This window comes from Symphalangus syndactylus, chromosome 1 (genome assembly GCF_028878055.3).
Source record: "Symphalangus syndactylus isolate Jambi chromosome 1, NHGRI_mSymSyn1-v2.1_pri, whole genome shotgun sequence".
NCBI classification, from domain to species: Eukaryota; Metazoa; Chordata; class Mammalia; order Primates; family Hylobatidae; genus Symphalangus; species Symphalangus syndactylus.
The window spans coordinates 38,087,401-38,114,689 of record NC_072423.2 but is presented as its reverse complement, the minus strand read 5'-3'; the positions used below and the strand labels follow the sequence as shown (position 1 = coordinate 38,114,689).

The window sequence follows — 27,289 nt, the reverse complement described above, 5'->3', positions numbered from 1 at the left end:
ATACAATTGATTAATACATATGTGCACTGTAGTGCAAGACGGTAGGTAGGTGCAATGAAAGAGAGCTAAATTTTCACCTTCCACTAGTAGGAAGCCAATACTAGTGGGAAGCCAGTGCCTAAAACTGAAAAATCAAGATGTAGCCATTTACACATGTGATTTAGAAATATGGCTATAAGCACAAAAATTCAGGAGAAAGAATGGAAAAGGGTAGCTTCTGAAGATGGAGATAGGCTAGGGAAGCAGAGGATTATTGTTTTTCGTACGTTTTTAAAAACCGTTTGCTAAGAATTACTAAAAAATGACAAATAATGAGGCCAAGCCAGTATCACTAAACTTCACTACGCCACGGCTACTTTCCACTCTGCTTTTGATAGCAAGAAGTATTAATATATAAATCTCTTTAATATAAAACAAAGAAAGTGAAGTTGTCGACAGCTACTACTATAAAAACGCTTCTTCAAAACCTACCACTTAGTGTCCCACATCCTCGGTGACAACACTCCTTCCTACATAAGAGAAACCTAAATATTTTACTTTTCTCAGTCAACTCTGTATTATCCAAGCCACAAAAGAAGGTTGATGATGCAGAAACCCTAATAGAATATAACTCAAAAGTCACACGAATGACTTTGCATGCATGCATGTTATTGCTATGCAGGAAATTTGCCCTACTAAGTATGCATAACTCCAGCTAACATTTAAATTCTTTGCCTATATACAGATTAGGTTAGGACAAACTATACTAATGGCCCATGGAATAACAGAACTTAGAAGTAAAAAACACCTAAAATGATAAAACATAAGCAGCTGACCAGGAGTTAACATTCGTTTTCCCCTTCTATACTCTAAAAGTATGCCCTGCGTCTTGAAAAGTGTAAAAGTGACAGGCAACGTAAACATTTTCATTGTTGAGTAACAGGAACTCAAATGTGGCCCGATATTTTCCCTTAATTTTGCCAGGCCACATGTGAATTTTCATTTACAGGCATGACATTGCGCCTGCTTCCCTAACCTGAGCAGAACTGGAGGTAACAGCATCTTAGTAACCTCAGAAGACCACGAGTCCAATTGTCAGCCTGTCGACCCTCAAACCCAGCAGCCTACTGGCCTAGGTCAATACAGAATTCCCCTTCATTAATAACCCCTTATAGAATCCCCCTCACAAAAAACAAAAACTTTTGTAGAAAACTAGTTCAATTACAATCTTTAATCTATTTATTTATTTATTTATTTAAGACAGGGTCTCACTCACTCTGTCACCCAGGCTGGAGTGCAGTGGTGCAATCTCGGCTCACTGCAGCCTCGACCTCCCAGGTTCAAGTGATCCTCCTGCCTCAGCCTCCCAAGCAGCTGGGACTACAGGCACACACCACCACTCCTGGCTAATTTTTGTATTTTTGGTAGCAACAGGTTTTCACCATGTTGGCCAGGCTGGTCTCGAACTCCTGACTTCAAGTGATCCACGTGCCTGAGCCTTCCAAAGTGCTGGGATTACAGGCATGTGAGCCACCATCCCTGGCCAATTACAATCTTTTTCAAACTGATGGGGCTTAAGGATAGAAGAATATTTTTCACTACATTTCTTTTCATACTTTTTGATGTTTGGATTGCCTAAAATTAAATATTTTAAGCACCAAAAAGGTGGGGTGGGGAGAAAGGCACCTGAGTCTGGCATGGTGTAGAAACAGCACACGGCAGAGTGTGATCAGGGTTGTGGTGCCTAGGTAAGGTTGGAAGGGAGCTCTGGAAGCCAGGCTGGATGGAGCCTCAACCTAAGCATGGGTATTAGAAAGATAATCCTGGGGATGGAATAACTTTAGGGAACTAGTGGGGACAGATACTCTGTCCTTGGTTATTTGTGCATTGCCTCATTTGAAATCAGGAGCCTGAACCAGAGCAGTAACAACAAATGTGGAGCCAGCGGGAAGAAGTCAGGAGATACTAGGGGGTCAAATCAACAAGACTAGGGAACTGCTTCATTGACGAAGGTGAAGGGAAGAAGGATGGAAATAAGATAGAAGCCTTGAGCAACGGTCAGCTTTGGGTTTAGTCCCCATCCCAGGACAAGCCCCACCCACAGCCTCTAATAAGGCAGAAGGCACTTTGTCCATTGTCTCAGTCTTCTGAAGTATACTTGGCAAGCACAGCTTTAAGACAAATCCACCCACACTCATACCTAGAAGCCAGACTGCTCCCTGGGGCTCCCACCACCCTGGGAACTGAGGGATTCAGAAAACGACTGGTGAAGCTATACAGAGGCAGGAAGAGACTTGTTTTTGAAAGGTCAGTCTGCCCCTTCTCCCTCTCAATACATTCCCAGAATAGAGGCTATTGGAGACTGAAGGGTGCGGTTAGAAAGCTGGGAGAGGGATTGCTGAAGATGTAGTACAAGCTTGTCCAACCCACGGCCTGTGGGCTACATGTGCTTTGAATGCAGCCCTACACAAATTCGTAAACTTTCTTAAAACATGATTTTATTTTTGCAATTTTTTTTAGCTTATCAGCTATCATTAGTGTTAGTGTTTTTTGGTTTGTTTTTTGAGATTGAGTCTCGCTCTGTCGCCCAGGCTGGAGTGCAGTGGCGCCGTCTTGGCTCACTGCAACCTCTGCCTCCTTGGTTCAGGCAATTCTCATGCCTCAGCCTCCCAAATAGCCAGGTTTGCAGGCGTGCGCCACCATGCCCAGCTAATTTTTGTATTTTTAGTAGAGACAAGGCTTCACCACGTTGGCCATGCTGGTCTCAAACTCCTGACCTCTAGTGATCTGCCTGCCTCAGCCTCCCAAAGTGCTGGGATTACAGGCATGAGCCACCATGCCCAGCCAGTGTCAGTGTATTTTATGTGTGGCCCAAGACAATTCTTCTTCCAGTGTGGCACAGGGAAGCCAAAAGATTGGACACCCCTAAGCAGCAGAAGGTCATGTGAGATGATGACTCATGGTGCTAGGTGCAACCTCACATCGTGGTTGACATACCCAAATGCACCCACATCCTTCAGATGGGGTTACCGCGATGGCCTTTCAGTTGAGGTGAGCAGCAGGGACCTCATATGATATTTGTATATACATTATTCCGTCTTTACTACTTTTTGATCTGTAGCTCTTTTTTCAATTTAGAGTCAATATTTTTCTGTTTGGGCCAAAAGTATTTTTATAGGCCACAAATCACAGTACCTACAATGTTCTGCAGTGTGTGGCCATTAGGAAGCTGGCGATGACCTCTGCTGAGGCTGATGGGGGTCACTGATGAGAACACCATGAGGAGGAGCTACAGTCAAGGCCTCAGTTCCTGTCCCAGCCAACTGGTTATGCCCAGCCCAGCAATGACAGATCTCATTTGGGGGTACAGCTGGAGAGAGTGGGTACCACCACAGAAAGTCACCCCCCTTGCAAATCTAAATGCACACGCTGTTGTGAAGTGGGCAAACATGGCCTGCACAAAGGCAGGCCCACCCGGAATGCATGCACCATTCAGAGTGTAAGGTAGCAGGGCAGAGATGGACGTATGCAGAGAAGTAACTGAAGCACACAAAAGGCCCCTTTAACCTTTTCCAGCTAGCGGTTCAGAAATACACAGGAAACCCTCGATATTTGCCGAGTCGTGATTTGTGGTTTCAAACATGCACAAGGCTGCCTGCTTCTCACTCCTCGCCAGCCCACACGACGTGCTGCTGGCAGCCAGGGTGGCAGACACACGGCCCATGTATCTCTACAAAGCTCCCTCAGAGTGGCCTTTTCAGCTGCCCTGATTCCAAGATGGGGAGATTCTTCCCCCTCCCCACAAATCCACTCATTTTTAACCCCTTATGGTTAGTCACAGATATAATACAATACGTGAACTAGAAGGCAGAGGTCTGAGACACCTAATCTCCACCTTTTCTGGCTCCTTAGCCATTATCCTCCATTCCACCCCTGTCGAGTGCAATCAGGAAGACTGTCTACTAAGAATAGGCTGCTCTCTTTGGTTAGCACACTGTAGGCTGAACTCTGACTATCAAAAAAGGCTTCTCCATCCATCCCAAGGATAATCAGTACTGTTGTGCTTGACTCAGGAAAACCTGCCCTCTTCCCTGGCCCCCACAGCCCCCTGCTTAACCATCACTAATAGCAAGAATCTTCTACGCTAGATGCTGAAAGGCAGAAAGAACAGACACAGAAGAGCAGAGGGCAAATGCTGAGCGTCCACAGGGGAAGAACATGCACCAGCCCAAGGTCCAGGTGAACTCAGATGCTAAGCTTATTGCTTCCATCCACTCAGCAAATACAGTGCTTACCCTAGACAGTGAGTGGATGCCAACAAAGTGGTACTGATACTTGCCAAAGAGATGAATGCCATCTAAGCTGAAGAGACTGGGTTTACCCACAGTGACCATATTTTTCAAACCACACATCAGAGCCATTCTGGAAAATCCAGGCCATAGAATAGCAGGAAATATACGAAAACAACCTTGAGTGTAGAATGATGGGATGCAGCCGTGTATACAGATGTGCTGGGAGAATGCAATTGGTTACGTGAATAAATTCAAGAGCCACACATTGCCCCGTCTCTGCAAGGACGCTCAGCCAAAGATGCAGAGTTTAGCAACCTAAGATAACTGAAAGGAAATTCTAGCCTTATTGTGCTTCATCTCAAAAAATGTTATCAGACACCACTTGATAACCAATAGAAATATTACTCAAATTGCCCTTTCTATCTTCCCAAGTCTCCCACACCTCTCTGGAGTCTGTCCTTTGCCAAATCTTCCAAACCCTCCCAGATGCCCAGCATGCAGCTTCTCTGTTGTCGCTCTGCTTTCTCACTCCACGGTGCTATAGGAGTAATTAGTTCCAGTGCAATAATCTAGGAAGACTTCTCGGAGTAGGAGGCATGTATGGTGAATTTCAAAAGATGAGTTGGATTTTAATAGAAGTGAAGTAAAGAACATTCAGGTTGAGGGGCTACAATAAGCAAAAACCAGGATGGGGAATGACATATCATGTCATGTTCAGGAGCAGCAAAGTAGTTGGGGTCAGGGTGTGCAAAGATGAAGAGACAATGAGACTAGAGAGGCAATCGAAGTCTGGTCAAGAGTGGATTTGGAGGTCCTGTTTCTGAACTCATTGGAGGGTTTTTTGGTAGAAAGGTAAAGTGTGCCAAACAGCATTCTAGGAAGCCCCACTGGGTGGATTAGAGAGGAAGAGACCAGTAAGGAATGTACTGCATTAATCTACCAAACCAGCCTCCACTTTAATAGATGCTCAAAATGAATGGGGTTTTATTTCTAATGGGCAGTTGTAATGGAGACTACTGGAAAACACGGTCATCTGAAATCCACAGATAGCTCCCAGGTCTCATTTTATCATCACTTACAGCCAGCTGCCTCCTACCATGAATCTCTTCCCTGAACTTCACTAAGTTGCAAAACAGATGAGTTTGACCTTCATGTCTCTTTGCCTCTATCTTCCTTTGAGACAGAGAAACTAACATGAAGATGGGCCAAAGAGGAGGTGCAGCAAGAAGAGAAAATATGAGCCTGGGCACTATAATCTGCATGCACACAGCAAGGGCTAGCTTTATCAGAAGCGGCAAACCAGCTGACAGCAAAACAATAAACAGTACCATTTGACAAAAAGCATGGTTTTCACCCTCTATGCTGGTCTAGTTGGCTATGCAGGTTTTTTGTTTGTTTGGTTTGGTTTGTTGTTGTTGTTGTTGTTTGTTTTTGAGACAGGGTTTTGCAGTGCAGTGGTGCAATCTCAGCTCACTGCAACCTCCGCTTCCTGGGTTCAAGTGATTCTCCTGCCTCAGCCTCCAGACTACCTTGGATTACAGACACCCACCACCACACCCAGCTAATTTTTGTAGTTTTTGTAGAAACGAGGTTTTACCATGTTGGCCAGGCTGGTCTCGAACTCCTGACCTCAAGTGATCTGCCCTCCTCGGCCTCCCAAAGTGCTGGGATTATAGGTGTTAGCCACTGCACCTGGCCTGTTTGCCTCCCTTCAATTGAAATCCCAGCCACACTTCAGAACACACTTGAGCCACAAAACCACCCTAATTATCCCTGCCCTCTCTGGTGTCCTTCTGCTGAACATCTTTAAGACCAGTTTGCCAATTAATCCCAATGCCAAATATAAATATGAATCTATCTTGCATTTTTTTTTTTCATTTTGTCTCAATGGACATTCATCTCTTCTCCCTAGCGAGGAATGTGGTCCTTAAGGTCAGGAATTATGTCCTATGTTTCCCACAGACTTCCCTACAGCACCTAGCAGTGTGTTGGGTATGTAGAAAGAATGGAATAAACTGTCGCTGAGTAACTGATTTGAAAAAGTACTTTCAAAATATAGCAGTGCTTATATTTGCTCTCTTTTTTATAATGGGAAATTCATGAGAGAAGTTGGCTTTAGCAAACTGATTTTGAAATATTTTATTTAAACTGACAGCCAGGCACGGTGGTACATGCCTGTGATCGCAGCTACTTGGGAGGCCGAGGCAGGAGGACTGCTTGCGCCCAGAGGTCAAAGCTACAGTGAACCATGATTGCACCACTGCCCTCCAGCCTGGGTAACAGACCAATGCCCTTCTCTAGAAAAAAATTAAAAATAAACTGGCAAACACTAGTATCATAGAAGTTGGAGCTGGAAGAGAGATATTTGCACAGACCATCTTATATGGAAGTAATTGGTAGTACATGGATAGTTGATTGATCTAGAACAAGTAGGGCCAAAAAGATTCCTCAGAAGTACAAATCAGTACTATGTTCTTAAGAGTCCAAAGGCTACACTCCACCTTGTTCTGTATCATCTTGTTTACAGAATTAAGTTGACCTCTCCTCTGTCCCCCAGTCTTTATTTGGACCAGGTTCCACTGCAGCCCAACCCTGTCTGAGTCATCACACTTTCTAAATAATTGCCCTGCAGTCTTAACTAATGTGGAGGCCTCAGGCTGTGAGTAGCAGGGTAACTGCAGGCTGCAAAACCACATTCTGTCATTTATTCATGGAGTGATGTTCAGAGCCCTTTAACTCTCTCTCTCTCTCTCTCTCTCTCTCTCGTGTGTGTGTGTGTGTGTGTCTGTGTGTGTGTGTGTGTGTGTTGGGCCTTGTGAGCACCTGAGGGTCTATACTACCCTGTAGATGGGGTTATAGGAGAACAGGGTGAAGACAGAGTGCTTCAAAGATAGACAAAAAAAAAAAAAAGTGGATTCAATTCCTGACTCTGCTACTTCCTAATGTGTGACCCAGAGCCAGGCCCTTTACTTTCATGACTCTTGGATTTTTTTTTTTTTTTTTTTTTTTGCATTTAAAGGGTTCTTGTAGAGATTGAAAATACGTATAAGCACTTGGCCCAGTGACTGATACAGGAAAACACCAATAAATGGTTGTAATGGGCAGGATTTCTCTTGGGTGTTCCCCAGGGTAGACTCATAGCCTCACCCTCCGTCCAGGCCACCCTAAGCCCAAATCCCAGCCTGCTCGTCACTGAAGAGCCCAGCTGAAACCACATTCCTGTGCAGTGAGGCTCTCCCTGATAAAAACAAAGAACTGGATCAACACTGGAAAGAGAACGCTCAAGGGAAAAGTGAGCAACCATGCCCTGTAAGGCACAATCGAATGTGAAGAGCCCGGTACAAAGAGGCACTTGATACATATTTTTGAATGAATTAATGAACTAATGCTCTCTGAATTATCTATTTGCGGGTTTTTCTAGACTCCCATCTCCACATCAGGAGATGTCCTATACTTAGCTAGTGTCAGAGGATTTCCAATAGAAAAATTTTTTCAGTGTATTTAAAGATGCCACCACTGGTGTCAAATGAAGCTATGGCCAGCCATCCATATGAAGGGACAAGGGCTGGATCAGGAGCCCTGAACGAAGGAGCATCTGCTGGTTTGTCCTGAGATACCTGTGCTTTTCTGTTTTAATTAAAATCAATAATTATTTTTATCTAACTACAATAGTAATATATCTTCACACTAGACAAAATAGAAGATAAAGGTAGGCTAAAACAAGAAAATGTTAACAATATTTTAGTATTCATTGTTCCAGACTTTTTTAATACATGGATACATTTTAATCAAAATGGAATCATACCCCAAAAGTATCATTTTTTGCTTAGTAATTTATTTTGATCATCTTTCCAAAGTACTACATATTCTGCTCCACAGAATTCATTTCTTTGATCTAGAAAAGAGTGTCATTTTTTAAATTAGTTTTTTAACACACACATATAACAAAAGTAAGACACAAACAAAAAATCCAGACAGTATCAAAGGTGTAAATAAAATGCAAAGCAAAAGCGCCTCCCACTGTCATGCCCAGTCACGGTCCCAAGAGGTAACACTTGGAGCCCAATTTTTAATAGCTGCTGGTGATGATTTCCTGTCTGTCACCTGCTTAAAACCTGCCAGCAGCTTCACCTCAAGAGTAAATTCCAGCCCCGACCAGGGGCTTCACTTCTGAGCCTCCACTTCCCCACAGGTAAAATGAGATGCTGTGTCCCAGCATCACCAAGGTTTGGTTCCAGCCCCAGCGGGCCACAGTTCTGCCATCCACATGCCTATCTCAAAAGAGACTGCATGCTAATCCCTCCAGGGGCACTGACAGCCTGGTCCCCGTGGTGGCTGGAGAGGGCTGTGCAGTCGCTGGGTCTCCCTCTCCTCTGCCTGAGGGCTTTGCAATTGACAAAAGACCCTTTCTCTGGCTCTTGCTAATGACTCTTGCATTTACCTTCATGTGCTACAGGGCCAAAATGCATGAAGATAACTGCCATGGGTGAGAAAGCCACTGAGCTGGCCACAGCAGACCTGGACTCCAACCCTCCTTCTGCTAATAACTAGTTGTATGGCTTAAAACTTCCAAGTTTCCATTTCCTCATCTATAAAATGAAGTGAGGGAACTGGAGCTTCAAAATTCCTTCCAACACTGGTGCTCCACTCCAGGTAACTAAAACCATGGCATCTGGGTGACTGCCGCCATGTGATGCAGTGGCCTCAGAACTGAGCCAGCCAAGTGAGGGGACATCCTCTCCACGGGCCCTGGCAGGCTGAAGTGCTGAGCTAGGCTCTACCTAGAAGATGTCTCTCAGTCTTCTTTATTGTCCAGAACTCCATGAAGTTGTCAATATTACTCTGATCTTACTCAAGGAGAAAAACGAAGCCCAGAAATCTGAAGTAACATGTTCAACTTCGAATGGTCCAGTGGCAGAGCCAGGGTTGAAAGCCCAGTCTATCTGACTGTCAACGTTTCTTTCATGCTCTGAGTGGAGTTCATTGAATGTTTGATATGCAAGTCAGTCAACTATATTTTCTACAGAATAATCAAACCCTTTATTAAATTAACCAGACATGACTTAACGAATTACCGTGTTCACAAAAATAATACAAAATCAGTATTCTGATCCTCAGCTGTTAACAATCACTGCTTAAGTGAACCCTCCTTCTTTCTACAGCTGTGGTTTTTAAACTTGAGAGTTTATCAGAACCTCCCAGAAGGCTTGTTGAACTACATATGGTTGGGCCCACCCCTAGAGTTTCTGATTCAGGTGGTCTGGGTAGGGTGGGACCCCAAAATGCACATCTTTCACGAGATCCCAACAGATGCTGGTGCTGTAGCCTAGGGCCTCGCTTGGAGAACAACTGTTCAAGCACTCTTGTCTCTTTGGTTCACCCAGCTTGTAGAAGCTCAAGGAAAGCTCTAAGACCTCAAGCTATCTCCTCAAGAAGTTAAAATTCTTACAGCTTTTCAGTTGTCCCAGCCACAACTGCCACTGTTCACTATGAGGACTTTGCTCCTCTGTTTAGGGTCTGTTGTACCTACTTCTCCTCTCTCTGACACTCAGTGCAAGGGAGAGCTTGGCTTTCTGCCCCATTCTTTGGCTTTCTGCTCCACACCAGCTGGCAAAGGCTGAAAGGAAAGGCCTCTAAGTAAGAATCCCAGCAGGGTGAATTCCCTGTGCTGGTCCCTTAAATCAGAGAGCAAGACTGGTCCCCTTTCAAAGCACAAGATCTTCCCTTCCCACCACACATTGGGTGTCTAATAAATACTTGCATCTACATACAATTGATTTATTCACCAACTTTTTTTAAAGCTTTGAATTCTTAAAGATGAAATGCTCTTTTTTTGTCCCAAAATATAGTTTTTCAGAACTTCCTTTCAAAACACACAGACACACCCCAAAAGAATGTAACCGGGATTTAAAATTGTGGTTTCTGCCCAGAAGTCCAAGTGCAAGCTATGGCTGTGTTTCTCTGTTTGGCCTCATTTCTTGCTTGGAGTTATTAGGTATAATCAAGATTGCTGCTTACTGGATAAAGGCCAAAGTTAGGAAGTTCCGTGCTTGAGCTCCAATCCTTTCAGGATTGCTAAGTGGTAAGAACTGCTTGAAAATCAGACTGGGACTGTTACAGCTCTTTTAGAACTCTTCTAGCAGTTTTTCCAGTTTTCACCAGAATCTCTCCCCTATCCCGCAAACAATAAAGAAATCAGACTGGGAAAGCACAGTGTCCTTACTGAGATTGCTCTGGGCAGCGAAAAACTGCTCTGGAGCCGAGGGAGGAAAGTGCTTTACAAGAAACCTAGAAAGGAGAAAAATGGGTATTTGGTGACCTCCATGTTACCTTTCTGACCTCTTCCTCCAACGCCCACGCTAGGGTCCTTCTGGCAGGACAGTGCAGTGAAAAAGGCCTGGAAAGCTGGGAGACCGCGATCCAGTCTCAGCTCTACTGCTGACAAGTGAGTGTCCCTAGACTTCTTACTTCAGCTCCAGGGACAGTATCTGGTTGTGTAGACATAGAGGAAACTGGCCAGGATGACCTCAGAAATTCGCTTCAGCACTGTCTATTACTGAGAACTGGAAGTGGTTTTCACCAAATGTGCTGATAACTATGCTTTTTGATGTGACAATACCTTGGCATTTGTGAACTCTTAATAACCAGGGAGGAAATGTTGTTTATCCAAGCCCTGAAGAGCCCACCTGCCAGTGTGGGACTCGAGTGAAATCAAGCGGGGCCCTGCCCAGAGTATGGCTGGCCCCCAACATCACCACTCCCACCTCCCCACCCCCCACTCCTGCCATCACACAGGACCTGCTCCAACCACTACACTTCCTGCCCTCTTGGCTCCCTTCTGCAGGGAAGGTGAAGCTAGATGACACACTTGCCCAGGCATGAAACAAAGGGATTCCTTTCCCTTTTCTTCCCCTTTCTAGAGTCACGGCCTCACCAACACCCTCTCTCCCTGACTGTCTCTCACTATAAAGTCAGTCACTGAACTGTACACCTAAAACAAAGTGAATTCTATGGCATGTAAATTATTCTTCAATAAAGCTGTTAAAAATGTTAAAAGAATGTCTTAAGGATTTCATTTGATTCTTCTCTGGTTAAGCTCTGAATCGAAACTAAAGGCATTTTGGTCAGGACACCTTCCAAATAATCACAAATATGCACGTTATGTGCACATCCACACACACACACACACACACACACACAGAGGACTATAGCCATTGCCCCTAATTAAAAATAAATCACAAAGGGCAAAATCTGAGAGGCACCAAGATAATCATAACCAACCTCAGGCACCAGAGTCAGGAACGATGCTGCTTCAGTCACTGGAAAATGATGTTTCTTTGCTTTCAGGAAGCTGAGACCCTCCCAGATAGCCAAAAAGGCATAGAGTTCCTAATCTTCAAGGTGCCTTTTGCAGCATTTACTTTCTAATTGAGCATCAAAAGAGCAAAGCAGAGGACACAATGAAGCAATCACTGGCTCCCCTTCCCAGGCCTGGCCAGTCTCCAGTCTCGGTGGCCCCAGGTCAGCAATGCTACAGTGGATTTTGAAGTATTTCTATCACAGCCATTGCACTTGAAAACTTCCATAGTTCAGCTATTTAATTCTCCCTACACTGAGATGGGGTAGAATAGACTTCAATTTGGCATTCTTTTTTTTCCTGAACTTCCAAAATCTCCATGTGACCATTTTTAAAATGCAGGTGTGTTGTACCTGCAAGACCTTAAGAAATGTCCCAGAAGTTTATTTCTGTCCTGCTGCTCTATTTTGTTTGGTCAAATCAAGTGTTGCCTCTGGTAGATTCTCTAATGATTGATTAGAGGGGGTGGTGTAGGTAGCTGGGTTTTCTGGTGATACTAGCTTGAAAGAGCAATTTCTGAAGAGCTCTTTGCCTCATTCACAGCGCTCAGCTAAGCCAGAGGTTCAGCAGATGACTCAAGCCAAAGGGTAGGGGGTGAGGGACCTGAACCAGGGAAAGATCAGATGCAGTGAGTTCACTGATTTTGATAAATCTTTTCTTTTTAATCATCTGTAATAAGACCATAGTACATTGTGCCATGTGTATGATATATTTTGGAAAGGTAACAAAATCTGGGAAGTAGGCAGTGTAACTCAGCTCCCAGCTATTAAATCTTTGCTTAGAAGTAGGGTAACGTCAGGGATTTGTGTGTGTCTATGTGTGCGTATGTGTGTAAAAATTACAAGGCTAGTACATTAGCAGGGGCAAAAATTAGCCAGGTTCTACTACTATATTGAGATTTAGAACATCAGAGTACAGTGACTACATTTTTCTGTAGAGATCTTTACAGCTATTTGAAATTATGAACCCATAATATGCAAATGCACGGGGCTAAGAAATACACATTCTTGGCAGAGACTGAAGATGTTATAATGTGTGCTGTAAACAGCGACGCGTATGTGTATAAAATCAGCGCGCACATACTAACTGGTCGATTATCCCCTCTAAAACCACACATAAATTCTCCTGACAGGAATTGGAATTTTGCACACATCCCAAGAATGAACTGACTCTTAATGTGCTGTGTGTGTGTGAAGGATGGAGTATTAAAAAGCATCAGGAAGGGTCACTAAGCTAGGGAAGAGTGCCTGCTGATTCTCCAGCGTGACAACAAAGGGTCTGGGGGCTCTGTTTTCCTCCTCTTCATGGTCATTATAATATTAGTGATAGTCAATAATATTTACTGAGTTCTGGCCTCTGTGACAGTCACTGTGCTGGATGCTTTTCATCCACGATCTCGTTTAAGGAGAGAGAGAGAGAGAGAATGTGTGTGTGTGTGTGTGTGTGTGTGTGTGTGTGTGTGTGTGTGTGTGTCAGAGGGGTTGGGGGTGATGTGGATGTGTGCATGTGTGTTCTATTCAAATTGTGTGTGTGTGTGTATGTGTGTGTGTGTGTGTGTGTGTGTGTGTGTTTCAGAGGGGTTGGGTGATGTGTATGAAGGTGGATCTGTGTACTTGCGTTCTACGCAAATGCTTTACCACCCTGACAAATGGCTACTTTCCCAGGGAATGTAACCATTTACATTGGTAAAAATGTTAGTCTGCCCATGAAGCAGGCGGGAAGGAGAGCTCAGTCACCAGGTACCCGGGGACTGGGGGAAGAGTCCTCATACAAAAATGTGTCCTTTTGTGGTGAGACTACTTCCCACCTGGAGCCAAAGTCTGGGCCAGTCTTAGCCATTTCTGAATGAAGAACAGGACATTAGGGAAGTACAATCCAGAATCTGAGAAGAGGTAAAAAATACTCAAACTAGAAAGCTGCTGAGTCAGGTCTATACAGATGCAGGGTCTTAAAAATTTTAAGGAAAGAAAAGAAAAAAGCCTTTAGTTAAACAATGGCTTATAATGACTTCTGCAAATAGGTGACTCTCAGGGAGGTGGTGGAATCTGGTGCATCAGAATCTGTCACAAGAAATTCCAGCAAAGCAACGGGGGTAGAACACAGGATGATTTAGCTTTCTGTAATGTAAGCAGGAATATTATTTTATCAAATAATTCACTTTTACAATCTTTCTCTCCATCCCTACCCCCCTCTCAAAGCAGTTTAGAAAAACATCCAAGGATTCCAGGTATAGACAGAGGCAAGGACACAACTACTTTCCAATGGCAGGCAAGGACAATAACTAGGATGTTGCCCTCTGCTTTGTCATTGTACTACCCAGCTGATGAGCAAGATTTCTGAGTTCTTGGAAATTATCCACATTAGGAGATGATTTGCAAAATGGGCACAAGCACATGTAACAGCAGAGCTACATGAGAAATCAGAAGCATTTTCCCTGCCTTCAGGAAGCTTTCAGTAAATACTCTGCAAGAGCCAAGACAAGAAGCCTGACATGAACAAAACCTCATCAGGTGAGCTCTGGGTCCACCACCTACTCATACTTCATCAAGGCACAGGTTCCCAAGGGCTAAAGACAGTCAGAAAAATAGGAGGGCTTTTTTGTTTAAGTGGTTTATATTTATTTGTAAGCTAGTACTAGGACAGAGAAACCTTGAGATTACAAAGATGGATAATAAATCCACTGAAGGAAGCATATGCAAACGTGAGCCTTTGAATGAGGTCCTTGAATCTCCTTGCCACATTTCACAGCCTAATCGTTACACAAGATCTGTTAGCCTTCAAATCCTTCCCTCTGTTCCTGTCCGCTCATCACCCCGACAACACATATTACTCGGCCCACATCACACACGGAGTGAATATAATGCAGGAATTCTTATGCTGAACCACGAGCCACAATGGTGGTTGTCGGCAAGTCACATGGCTCTCCTAGAAGTTGAAATATAGAAGTATCCATCTATAGAATTATAAAGCATAGGTGGAAGCCTACCTCTGGGAAGTCTTATCACCTGAATTTAGTGATCTGATATTTCTTGGTGCTGTTAGTTGCATTTTTACAACAGTGCTTTATGTGGCTCCAAAAGCAATTTCCTAAAATGCCCTAAGAAGAGATATTGGTCAAAGAATAAAAATCATTCCAGTTTGGCGCTGGACTAAAATAAATGGTTTTAGTACTTGGTATCAAGTGGATAATCTCTTCCTAAATTCTTATTGTTTAAGGATAAAATGGAAATTATGCCATTTCCCGAAGTATATTGAGCTAAACTAGGCAGAAAGCCAGATGTGAACTGCACAGGGCAGGAACCAGCCTAGGAGTTAAGATTTGCTGCAATTACTTCCCCATGCCTGAGCCCCTTAACCAAATGTATTTCCTCCTGCTTCCTACGCACACCTACAGACTTCTTCACTGAGCTTGGCCCCCATCATGTTGGTCCCGCTACCATTCCTTCGTACAGGCGGTTCCCCACCTGAATACCCTCTAGGAACTTCAGGGTCAATTTAGGTGCAGTAGAGAGAATTTGGGCTCTGTAATCAGAGCTCTTCCACTTCCAGATAGCCGTATCACCTCAAGTAAGTTAACCTAAACATTCCAAGACTCAGTTCATTATCTGCTCATTTGGAATAATAACATTAAATTGAAAGTTGCTGTGAGAATGAGCGGCTATGTCACACATACGAAGTGCCTGTTGTGGTTGCTCAGCAATGTCAGTTCTCATCCTCCTACCAGCTCCCTTCGCCAAGTTCATCGCAGGTCTCACAACTTGCCAACTCTAAGCACACAGACTCTAGGACTCTCTTCTTTAAAATCTGACAAGCTACACTATGTCATTTAGCTCTTCAGCATAAGCTTATACATGTCTTGCACATATTTTCACAAACAAATTTTTGCATCCTTGAAGGCAAGACCATGTCTTGGGCTTCTGATCCCCTGCAGAACCTCACCCAGGACTAAAGACTCCATCAGAATCCTAATGCACCTTGTATTCCCTGTGGGATCACAGCTTCCCTACCTGCACACACACAAAAGCAGCAAAGCTTCTGCATGACCAGGTATTTCCAGGGCCAATTCACAACTATTCAGCAACTTTAGCTTGTTGCCTTCAAGCCTGCTGATGGAGGTCTACACTCTGACCCTGCAGTCTGTTTCCAAAAGCATCCTGAGCCCCCGAAAGGGCAGGCTGCTGGGATTAGGGACAGCGTTCATTGGAAGCAGATCTCCCTCAACTCAGAAGGGGAACATCAAGCTGTGTACACACAGGGACAAGTCCTGGGATCTGCAGGTCAGGCAGGCAAAGCGTGCCTTCTTCCACACAGCAAGGATGATTTCTCCCCAGTGTCCACAGCCCCCTCTGTCCACAGCGCTGCTCGGCCACTGCTGCCTGTTTGCTGCGAAGGGATTGGCCTGAGAGAAAGAGCTTTGCTTACCAGACTCTGAAGCCAGAGGAATTTCAAAGGCCCTCAAGGTCAGCTGCCCTTTGGAGGACCCTGCATATGGACAGTGACCTTGAGGTAGCCAAGGGAGACCAAGGACATGATGCCACAAGCTGGGGTCAGGAAAGCTTAAGCTCCCACAGAGTCGATCAGCCCAGAACCCCCTCCCTGAAACCCTGTACCTCACCCCAAGTCAAAGGGCCCAATACGACCTCTGTGGCTTCTCTTTGCCTTGATCAAGGCTATGCCCGATGCTGCCTTAACCTCCTTTCCCCAGCATGAAGCTGCGTCTGTTCTCTTCTCCCATCAAAGTCACTGGCTTATCTCAGACCCCACCGCTTCCCCACTCCCACAATGTGAGCACCACCCCTCATGCCCTTTTCTTTGTTCCCCCACCCCCACCTTTGCCTGGCCCAGCATCCAGCACATAGTGGGAGCTCAGGAAACACTGATTTCCTAAATCAGTGTTGAGTACATGATTCGTTTTCTAAGAAGTTCAACCAAAAATTATTTATTCTACCTTAATCCTTAAACAATTAAGCAATTTTATCCTTTGAAGTGTCTTGTGAACAATAACTTGGCAAAATTATTCTTAGAGTGCTATAAATCTTTCTGTATTCAGAAAAATCAAGGATCCCTTTCACACAAAAATCACTGGGTACTGTATCAGCAAAAGACTGGAAACAACTGAAATATCCATGTAGGCAGGCTGGTTAGATAAGTCAAGGTATAATTGTCGGACGGTCAGATATCTCCAAGACGTTAAGTGCAAAGTGAGATTCAATGCGTGAGATAAGCTCCCATTTGAATAAAGAAATTTTTTTAAAATACCATGCGTATGGATGCACACATACACACATATGTTTTGTATTGCGTAAAATGTCTTTAAACTGAAGAAACCATTAATAGTGGCTGCCTCAGGGTAAGGAGACTAACAGCAGTGAGAGAAAGATGTTTCACTTTAAAACCCCTTTTGTACCTTTTGAATTTTAAACCATGGAGGTGTTGACCTATTCGGAAAAATTAAATTAAAAATTCAAAGCAAATAATGTGTGGAAAAGTAATAAAAAATCTGCTTTAGGAAAACATAAAAGAGAAATCCTCATTTAAAAACAGTTCAAGGCAGCCTGTTGCGTCATCTGTTAGCTGCAGGAGAAAAACTGAGGAGGCACCGTGGCTGCAGAAGGACTGGCCGGTGGGATGGCGGGGAGGCGGGTGGCAGCAGGTTCTGGCCCTGGGCTCCTCAGCTGCCTTCTGGAGGGACCTGAGAGCAGGGCAGCCTTCCTGTGCCTCATCTGAAGCAGCTCTTAGAGCAGGCAAGCCCCTTTCCTGTCTGGGAGTTGGGGTCATCAGGTAGACACAAGCCAGTTACTTAGTGACAATCTCATTTTAAAAAGAGGAGACACTCCATAAAAGGAGAGAAAGCTTCCTTCCCTCCAGAAGTTGCTGGTGGGGAGATTAAAACCCCAAATCCCCACTCACCAGAGTACAATGACACCAGTGCTGCTGACTTCAGGAGCTTAAAATACATTTGGGGACACACCCTTTCCCCCAAACACACCTGCTGCTTTTTCCTCCCTCTTCCCACATCCTCTCTTGACAGGCCAAGTGCCCATTTATGACAGAGCTGAAAAATGTCCTTTTTTGTTCTAATATTTCCTGTGGGGCCCCTCCCCTCTTTTATGGCTGCCATTCAAAGCCATCTGGGATGACCCACCAACCAGAGGAAGCTTCAGAATTGAAACAATCAAAACATGTCACCTTTCAAAAGTAACAATTAATGCCCCTGCCCCATCTCCAAAATGCACTGTTTTAAAAACTCACGGTGATGGCTGAACACTGTCGATTCTCAGAGACTTGCTGTATAAATGGTCCAGACAGAACTTTGTAAGGACATCCTTTCAAACACAGGGCCAGCGGTCCTGTTTCCCACACTTTCTCTCCAAGCTCTACTGCCACCCTCCTCAAACTTGGGAAGGGACTAAATTTGCTTTCTGTGCCTTTCTTTCAGGAATTAAAGAACACCAGAGCTGAAATGGCTGTTAAAGATAGCCTCATGCTACAAATGGGGAAACTGAGGCCCATAAAACAGGAATGATTCCCTGGGGAATATACTATATGCCTATCAGTGGGCCAGGACAAAAGTCCTGTCTCAGGCCCCTCTGCTGCTTCCCTAGTTTGCTTGCTTTTGATGTGTCCCCACCTAGAGGCCCTGCTGCTCCTCCTTCCAATGCAGAGTCCCCCTATAGCCACAGCCTCCCCTAGGGTGGCCCCCGCAACCTGTGTCCTGGGCTGACTGCATTGGCTGGTAGGCAGCCACTAGCCCTGTGGGGCTACTGAGCACTTGAAGTATGATTAGTGTTACATATTGAAATGATAATATCTTGGATATACTGGGTTAAATAAAATATATGATTGAAGTTAATTTTACCTACTTCTTTTTACTTTTTAAAAAGGTGGCTGCTAGGAAACTTAAAGTTACATGGATGACTCTTGCTATATTTCTATTAGGCTGCACTGCTCCAGGTCATATGCTACTTATCCAGTCAGCTCCCAGTCAGCAGAACTGACCTGGCCTGTGCCCCATCTTTGTGTGGCCAGACATTATCCACTACAAAGACCAAACCATGCCCAGGTGCTAATTGAGTAAGGAGTGTGCCCCCAGCAGTGACATCTGGACTCAGCTCCTGAAGCCACTGCATGATTTTAACAAGCGCATCTCTCCTTCTGTTCGAAGTAGGGAAGGAGGGAGGGATCCTAGCACCCCTCAAGTGGTGCTAATTCTACCTGCATGTGAGCTCATGACACCCAAGAGTTCGAATTCCTGTAGGCTGGGATTTTATTCCCTGAGATAGGGTAGTCGTTTGGGGATGAGAAGCAAGACAACAAAGCCTTAATTGTTTTTCATTTTTTGGCATCGATCTTGTCTTTTCTCAACTCTCCCTTCATGTTAAGAATAGAAATTTACAAAACATAAATAACACTGGCTCCTTTGTATGGGTCCCCTCACTCTTTGTCGAGAGCTATTTTAAGTGCCTGTATGTATTATCTTATCTCATTTTCTCAGCCACCCTATCAAATTGGTATTATCACCACTGCATAGGTGAGGAAACTGATACTAAGAGAGCTTATGTGATGTGCCCAAAGTGATGCAGGAAAGCCACCAAGTTATGGGAATCAGGTCTCATCAACCCCAAAACCTATGCTCATCATTCCTTAACTTCTAGAGCCTCAGTTTCCCCATCTGCAGTATGGGGATGGTATCTGCCTGGAGGCAGGGAGGGGCCTCAGAATCCCCAAGGACCCATCCTCCCCTGGGACTAGGTTCTGGGCCCTGAGGAGGTTCCAGTTTGAACAGTCCCCATCTCTTGCCATTCCCTGGCTTAGGCTGTACCCCCGGTCCCAGTCTTGACTCTGTGAGGCTCCACCCATGCCACCCTCCCACCTGGGTCCCTCATGTTTCTGTCTCCAAGGAGTTAAGTGCTCCTAGCCCCCTAAATCAAGATTTCACCTAAGCCTCATTTCCTCCAAAAACCCATCAAAATTCTTAAGTCACAGAATCATTTCACAGTCAACCGTCCTATCCTGCCAATTCATGCTCTTCTTCCCAGGATGCAATGATGCTCTCACCCTTCAAGCCACCAAGGCCCCAGAACACACACTTCAAAAGAAGCCTTGACCTCCATGAACTTAACAAGGGTCTCAGCTCCCATAGGAAGAATTCTATATTTTATTCAATGGGCAAAATAGTTCCTGAGTCCTACTGTGTGCTGGACACTCCTCTAAGCCCTGGGAACAGAGCAATGCAGGAAACAAAGTCCTGAGCTCCTGCAGGAGTGAAGACGTCCCCCAAACAGTGATGCCCTAAACACATGAATCCAATGATGCGGGTTCATATTTCTTGAGTTCCTCCTGCTCTCTTATTTTTAGGTCAAAAAAAAAAACATTACTTAATAGGGACTGATTCTTTTCTTGCCATGGTTAAATAAGGTATGGTATATTACTTTAAGGAATACTACACATCCATTACAAGTGCGTTTCTAAAGAACACAATGACTTAGTAATGTGATCAAATGCTCAGTAAGGGGATAACTTGCAACATCATATACTCACACTCCTTAACACACTGATGGAGACAGGTGAGCATGAGAGGCATGTTTCTAAGCACATCCACAATGTGTTGGAAGGGGGGAAGGACAACTGTTTTCCTTACACAAAGTACAGAAGCAAAGCCTGCTCAAATCTTTAGTGAAGAGACTTGACATTTTCTTCTAAGTATCAGTGATTCACAGTGGCAATATGAGTATCAGGCTCTCAAGAGAAAGGAAACTTTCTGTTTAGTAAAAGATGGCATGGATTTTAACAGTTTTGGAAAACAATGTTTTTCCCAATTATATTTCATGTGTGTGCTTATGTGTATATGTGTGTGTGTTGGTGGTTCCAGAAAAAAAAAAAAAAAAAAAAAACTGGAAGGAAATACACCAAAATGTGGGTGTTGTAGGATGTTTTTGGTTTTATTCTTTTCCATATTTTCCAAATTTTCTATTATGAGTCTTATTGCTTTCATAATCAGAAAATAAGCAGTAAACTGAATGCTAATAGTTTTTTAATTTCCTTATGAATCTGTTTTTACAGGCACCAGTTCAGTGGGGTTTGGAAATCAGTAGGGTGTGAACCACCAATGAATTCCCTGCTCCTGCAGGGCTGAGTGTGCCCCTGGCCCCGAAGAGAAGCCCTCCCTGCATCCACGCTGGCAGACAGCTGTCCACAGCTGTTCTGAGGAGGCTGCCAATGAATGAAGCGGGTGGAAAAACACAACATTCCTGACTCTCCAAGGATGGCATTACGCTTGGAGCTCTTGCCCACCAAAGAAGTAAATAAACAGAGACAGAGGTGGTAGCCAGTCAAGCTAGAGGAACTCCAGTCCTCTGGAGGTGAGTCAGCTGCCAGAGCTCCCAGACTTCCAACAGAACATCTGAAAGAAGACTCCATCTACCTAAGCCAACCACCCTTGTCAAATCAGGGCTAACATCTCTTGACAATGGCCCTCCTGGGCTATACCTCTTGAATGTTACCTTCCCTCCCTGCCTACATGAGAGTATATATGAACAAGCTTCATTTCTGCCTCTAGGCTGAAGAGATCAAGAAAGGCAGGGCCTTGGGCTGACTCAACTTCACATACCCCAACAGCACTAATTGGCATATTCACAGCAGAACAGTGCCTAGCACACAGCAGTGTCTGAGTACATAGTTGGTAAATGAATATGCCCAGGTATAGCCCAGGAGGAGATAATAGATTGCAAAACAGACAAGGTGCCTGTTCTCAGGGAGCTTACACTCTAGTCGGGGAAGACAGACAATAAACAAAAGGAGAATCAAGATTATATCCAATAAAAGACTGCACATTGGGTACAGTGTACGCTGCTCAGGTGATGGGTGCACCAAAATCTCAGTAAGCACCACTAAAGAACTTACTCATGTGACCAAATACCACCTGTTCCCCAAAAACCTATGAAATAAAAAAATTAAATAAAAAGCGCCCCTGAAGCATCCAAAAGAGAGCTAATAAACAGGCCTATTTGATATGTTAAATTATACGGGAAGCATTGTCAAACAAAAAATAATATTAAGCCTTTAAAAAAGAAAAAAAAAAAAGATTGGCGAGGCACGGTGGCTGACGCCTGTAATCCCAGCACTTTGGGAGGCCGAGGCAGGCGGATCACCTGAGGTCAGGAGTTCGAGACCAGCCTGGCCAACATGGTAAAACCCCATCTCTACTAAAAGTACAAAAATTAACCAGCCATGGCGGGGGGCACCTATAATCCTAGCTACTCAGGAAGCTGAGGCAGGAGAATTGCTTGAACCCGGGAGGCGGTGGTTGCAGTGAGCCGAGATCGTGCCGCTGGACATCAGCCTGGGTGACAAGAGTGAGAGACTCCGTCTCAAAAAAAAAAAAGAATATAGTCCAGGTGATGTGTCAGTGAGAAGCCAGTTATGGGAAGATCTGAAGGAAGAACTTTCCAGACAAAGAGAACAGGCAAGCCAGAAACACATGACCTCAATGTGTTTAAGAAACAAAAATGAGGCAGAAGGGTGGGCACAGGGAGTGAAGGGGAGGTCAGAGACGCAGACAGGGACCAGATCCCGCATGCCCACAGTTGGTTACACAAGGGAGTGGCCTGGTCTGCCTTACTAAAGAAAACTCACTCTGCCTGCTCTGTGAGACTGGATTGTGCCACGACAGCCTATACAGAAGGACTTCATCACTACCTGTTGAACTGATGAATGGATGCTCCCAACATCCACTGGGGTTAGAGGTATGAAGGGGCCAATCAACTTTGCACCAGGGCTCTCACAATGCCTATGGGAACCCCATCTCTTTTTATTTACTTCTATGACTTTGCCTTCCCAACATCCCCTTCACAGTGCCATGGAGTACAGCAAATAAGATGCATATCCAACTGCTGTCCTCCCATCCACCCATGCCCAGCCCGCAGCATTCATTCAGCAAACGTTTTTCATGTCCAGCCCTTGCTGATGCTGAGGACGTGAAGACAAGCAACATGCCAGCCCTGCCCTCAAAAGCTCCAGCATATGAGGGCTGTGAAAAGCTGGCCAGGTGCCACCCACAGCCACAGCTGTCCAGCCCTGACCTCTCCATCCACAGCCTCCTACTGAAGTCTCCCCCTGGTAAAACCTGCTGTGAGCCCCTGAGACAGTTCTGATGGGTGGATCAATTCACACCAAAGGGTTAAACAGAAAGGCAAGCTCAGTGCCTTGCCAGCTTCCTCCACCCCACCCCACCCCCATTCCTCCCTCCACCAACCCAGGGAAAAAATCTGTTCGGCCTCAGGGATGAAGTTGTAACTGATGGCATGGAAGGTACTATTTACTCCAGACAAAGGAGGGAGGACTTTGGTGTTGGTTTGAGGAGTGGGTGGGTGAGGGGCCATCGGGGACCTATTTGGGGCAGAGTCAGGAGAGGAAGCAAAGAGCTTTGAATGCATGCATCAAACCTCCTCGACCAGCCCCACACAGAAATGACTCAGCTTGGAGTCAGAGGGAACCACATCTAACTTGCCACTTTCAAAATCTCCTGCATAAGAATCATTGTTGTCATTATTTAGAAAAGCCAACTACCCTCACATTAATGACTTCTTGAGTTCTGTCCTGTGAGATTTCTGGGGTGCACCTCACTTTGTGCAAATGGGAGAGTAGTATCTGACAAAATGTGCACACAGTGGCTCTAGAAAATCCTTGTAACCCATCGTTTCTCAGCCTTTTGGATAAGATCAAGTGTGGAAAATCCTTGTGTCCTAAATTTCCCCAGGGCAGCTGGCACTCCAAGAAGCCCTGCAGGATGCTGCACACAGGCCAGGGTTCACTCTGGTACCCTCCGTGTGGTTCGTTGATAGGTTTTCTTCCAGTGGGACACAGCCATCCCGGGGAGAAGTCAGTGCTGTAGATGGTTCCAGACCCTTGAGTCTCTTCTTCCCAGGAGGGGAGGAGGGGTTATAAATAGCCTGGACTCCTTCAGCCCTACACAGGCACAGATCCCACACCCCCGCCCCAGCCTCAGCCAGCTGGTCCTTCCGCGCCCAAGTTCCCACAGCCTGCTATGAGAGGGAGGACAACTGCCCACCCTCGGTGGGGGCAGGGAACAAAAATGCCCTGGTGACAGCCTCCAGTGAACTGTAACTACAACCCCACCACTCCTTCATAACCCCTTCACACCGCCCCTGCTGGAGAGGGGTGAAGGGCCGGTAATATTACTAGGGGGTCTCTTATACCCTGGTCAGCCCAGGAAGCCCAAGCTGCATGCTGAGAATGTTAATTCAGTGGGAAAAGTTATAGGAATAATACTCTCCCCGTCTCTCTGCCTCAGTTTCTCCCTCTGTAATATGAACAAATAGCTGAACTATCTATCTTGTGGGAATGCTGATGAGATTAGCATGCAAAAAACGTGAAAGGCATCATAACACTGTATTATTATCAGAATATCAGATACTGATTTCTTCTGTAGGACCCCTAAACACAGGAGATGTGGAGTAGGGGGGCACTGATTTTTATCTGTTCATGAGAGCAGAAGAATTATACCCAGCAACTCTGCACTAGCCTTGAATTCTTGATACTCCGTGTCCTTGAAAGCAATCAAACTTACAAAATATTCTCTCTTGCAAGTCATTTCTGACTAATACAGACACACAATACATCCAGCTTATTTTCATAAAATTCTGCTGGATGGTATATGACATTATAGACTGAAATCTAGCATCGCTCTAGAGTATTATGGTTTGGGAGGAAAAAGTTCACATAACAATCACTCTGGTTATCATTCAATTCCTTCCTACTCATACACACTGGTACAAAATAAGTGGCTAAAATCAAAGTGGCCAACTCGTAGTTCTTTTTAATTTAGACACTTTGTTTGCTCAGTAAAATACAGAGTAAAAAACATTTACTGAAAACCCACTCATTGATGTTTAATGGCTGTGTCAAATACTCATAACAACATTTATTCCAACACCCCCAGATAATTGCTCATCTTTCTCATTTGGTATCCACAACAGCACAGCATTTGTGTCCAAGTGTAATTGATCCAAAATTGGGCTCCCTTTCAAAAATATCTGTAAAGTCTAATTACCAGGAAAACAGAGTTCTGGCATCCTATGGAAAGTGGGTGTTTCAGTGAAAAAAAGCTGCAAATTCTTCTTGGCTAATCAAGCTGCATTGTGTTACAAAAGGAGTTTGAGGAATTTGGGATAATGAAGGAGCAGGAAAAGTTGGGATAGTGTCAGACTGGACTTTGCAGTGACAGTCCTGGTTTTTTTAAGCCAAGGGCAGGGGACAGGAAATATACCACATTCGCTGGCAAGCATGGATTTAGAAAGTACCAGATAAAGAGGCCATGATGGGCTTGGGGTGTGGGGGTGGCATTTCTGATCTCAAGCCCTACCAGGCCTTGCCCAGGGAAGTCTCTCCACCCTTGCCTGGAAGGCTGATGTCATTTCTAGTCTCGCTGGGCCTCTAGCCACTGTAGCAGGTCACTTTCCTTCCTTGGGCCTGAGTTTGTTCATCTGTAAAATGAGTGCTCCTAATATCTCTAGGGTCTCTTTCAACTTCAAAATCCTATGACCTTCTATAAAGCAAAGAGCATGCTTTTTGCTCATGTACTTGTGGGGGCAGGGAGTGGGAGCCACCGGACCAAGGAGAATGAAGGACTGAGAGTTTCCACCTCTCACGCAGTTTTGTACCTAGTTTCAACACCCGGGTATCGGGCCCGCTCTGGGAATAATGATTTCTTTCCGCCCAGGACGACCTACCGAGGTGTTTCTACCTCGCTGCACTGGATTCCTCAACCCCGCCAATGAAGAACAGGGCCAAGCCACCGGACTTCTCGGAGCCTCTCTCCCAGGACTGGGCACAGTATATCTTCTTTTAAGGGGTCTTCCCTTCCCACTCCCACTCCTCTTTCTGTCCTAGAAGCACCAGAAACTCCGGCTCTAGCCTTGCGCATGGTCCGGAGAGACTTCCCAAACAGGCAGCGCACGCCACCCACTCCCAGCTCCCCTCGGCCTTGCACGCGCGCCGCGAAAGGTTGCGTACCAGCCTCCACAGCTTTGCAGATTGCAAAGATAACAGGAGCTGCCGCTTCGCTTTTCTTTGGCTCCTCCTGGCCTTCATCCTAGTAAAACCAGACAAGCAACCGGAAAAACGAAGCAGCACAGCGGCCAGAGACAATTCGCTTTCAACGGAGCAAGAGACGTGCACACCTTGAGAGAAGACGCACGCAGTTCCCGTGCGTGTCGCTGGGAACAGACCTCGCACTACCCCGCGCAGCGACAGGTACCGGGCCAGGCTCGGCTTCACTTGTCCCAGGGTTGGAGGAACTGTGTGCGTGCGCGCGCCCATTTCCCCCAGCTTCCCGATTTGACAGCAGCAAGGATCTTTGAGTCCCGTATGAGTGACACCTCGGGCAAGGACTGTACTCGGTGCTCAGATCTCATCGCGAGGTGCGGGATCCCAGCCTTTCCAGCTCATTTTCCAATTTTCAAGAAAAGACAGCGCGAAGTGCGACTGCCAAAGTCCCAGGAAAACGTCACTCACCAAAACGCTCCCGCGCCTTCCAGGCAGAAGTGCGGTAAAACTTTTGGCAGAAACCACCTGTGGCTGCCGATGGGCCCGCCCCGCTCGGGCCGGGAGGCGCCGCCGAGCCCCGGGCCGCACGCGCCCGCAGAAGTTCCTTTCCAGCCCCGCGCGCCACTTCGCTCCGGGCCGCGGTGCCAGCCAGGAGGCTCGGCGCCCGCTCGCTGGCTCGCTCTCCGCTGGCTCTCCCCTCCCTCCTTCCCTCCCTCCCTCCTCCCGCCTCCTCCGTTGCATGGCTGCCGCACGGAGCCCCTGAATAGCCACCGCAGCCCCCCGCCTCCTGCCCACCGCGCGGAGGGCGCCCCTGCTCCCGCCGGCGCCCCAGGGCGCGCGGACCGCCGGCCTCCTAGCAACGGCCCCCGCAATCGCTTTCCAGCGCAGCCCAAGCAAAGCCACCCTCCCGGCGCCCCGCGACCTCCCGAACTGCCTGGGCTGCCGAGGTGCTGCGGAGACCGCGACCCCGGCAGCCGGTGCCCGAGCCCGGCGCGCGAAGCCGCTCACCTCCGCGCGCCGCCGGCCCCGCGCGCCTCCCGCACTTGGCTCCGGGCGGCGGTCCTGGCGTCCTCCTTCGCCGCCGGGGTCCGCCGGTCCCTGCGCGCCCGAGCTTCGCCGGCCGCGCCGCTGTCAGAGTCTCGTGGCGGGGCTGCGCCGGCGGGTATGGAGCCGAGCGGCGGCAGCGGGCGAGCGGACAGCTCCTCCCTCCCCGCGCCGCGCCTCCGCCCTCCCCGCGCCCCGCCTCCCGCGCCGCGGCTGTCAGCCCCGCGCCCCGCGCCCCGCGCCCGCGCCGCCGGCTCGGGGGGCGCACAGGGCTAAAGGGCCCGGATGTCTGCGGTCGCCTGTCGCTCGCGCCCGCCCCCTCCCCGCCCCGCCGCACATGCACTTGCTGCGCCGCAGCCCCCGCCCGGCTCCGCTAATTTCTATTTTGACAGTAACTGTGGCGAGTGGGCGGCGCGGCGGGGGGCGCCCGGGACCGGCGGAGGCGGCGGGCGGGGGTCAAGGCCCGGCGCGGAGGCGGAGTGGGGGGACCAGGCACCGCCACCAACCGCTCGGGGCTCCGCGTCTTTTCTCTTTCTTTCCTTTTTTCTCT

The 27,289-nt window shown here is 46.6% G+C and overlaps 1 protein-coding gene across 2 annotated transcripts in view; it reads right to left on the bottom strand.

Annotated features, from left to right (window-relative positions):
- ZBTB7C (zinc finger and BTB domain containing 7C) overlaps nt 1–26,903 on the bottom strand; it is a 393,546-nt gene extending 366,643 nt beyond the window's left edge. For both annotated transcript variants that reach the window (XM_055232837.2, XM_063639832.1), the window contains exon 1: nt 26,704–26,903. The gene's annotated coding sequence lies outside the window, so the exon portion shown is untranslated. The remainder of the gene's footprint in view (nt 1–26,703) is intronic.
- Nucleotides 26,904–27,289: the final 386 nt, after the last annotated feature.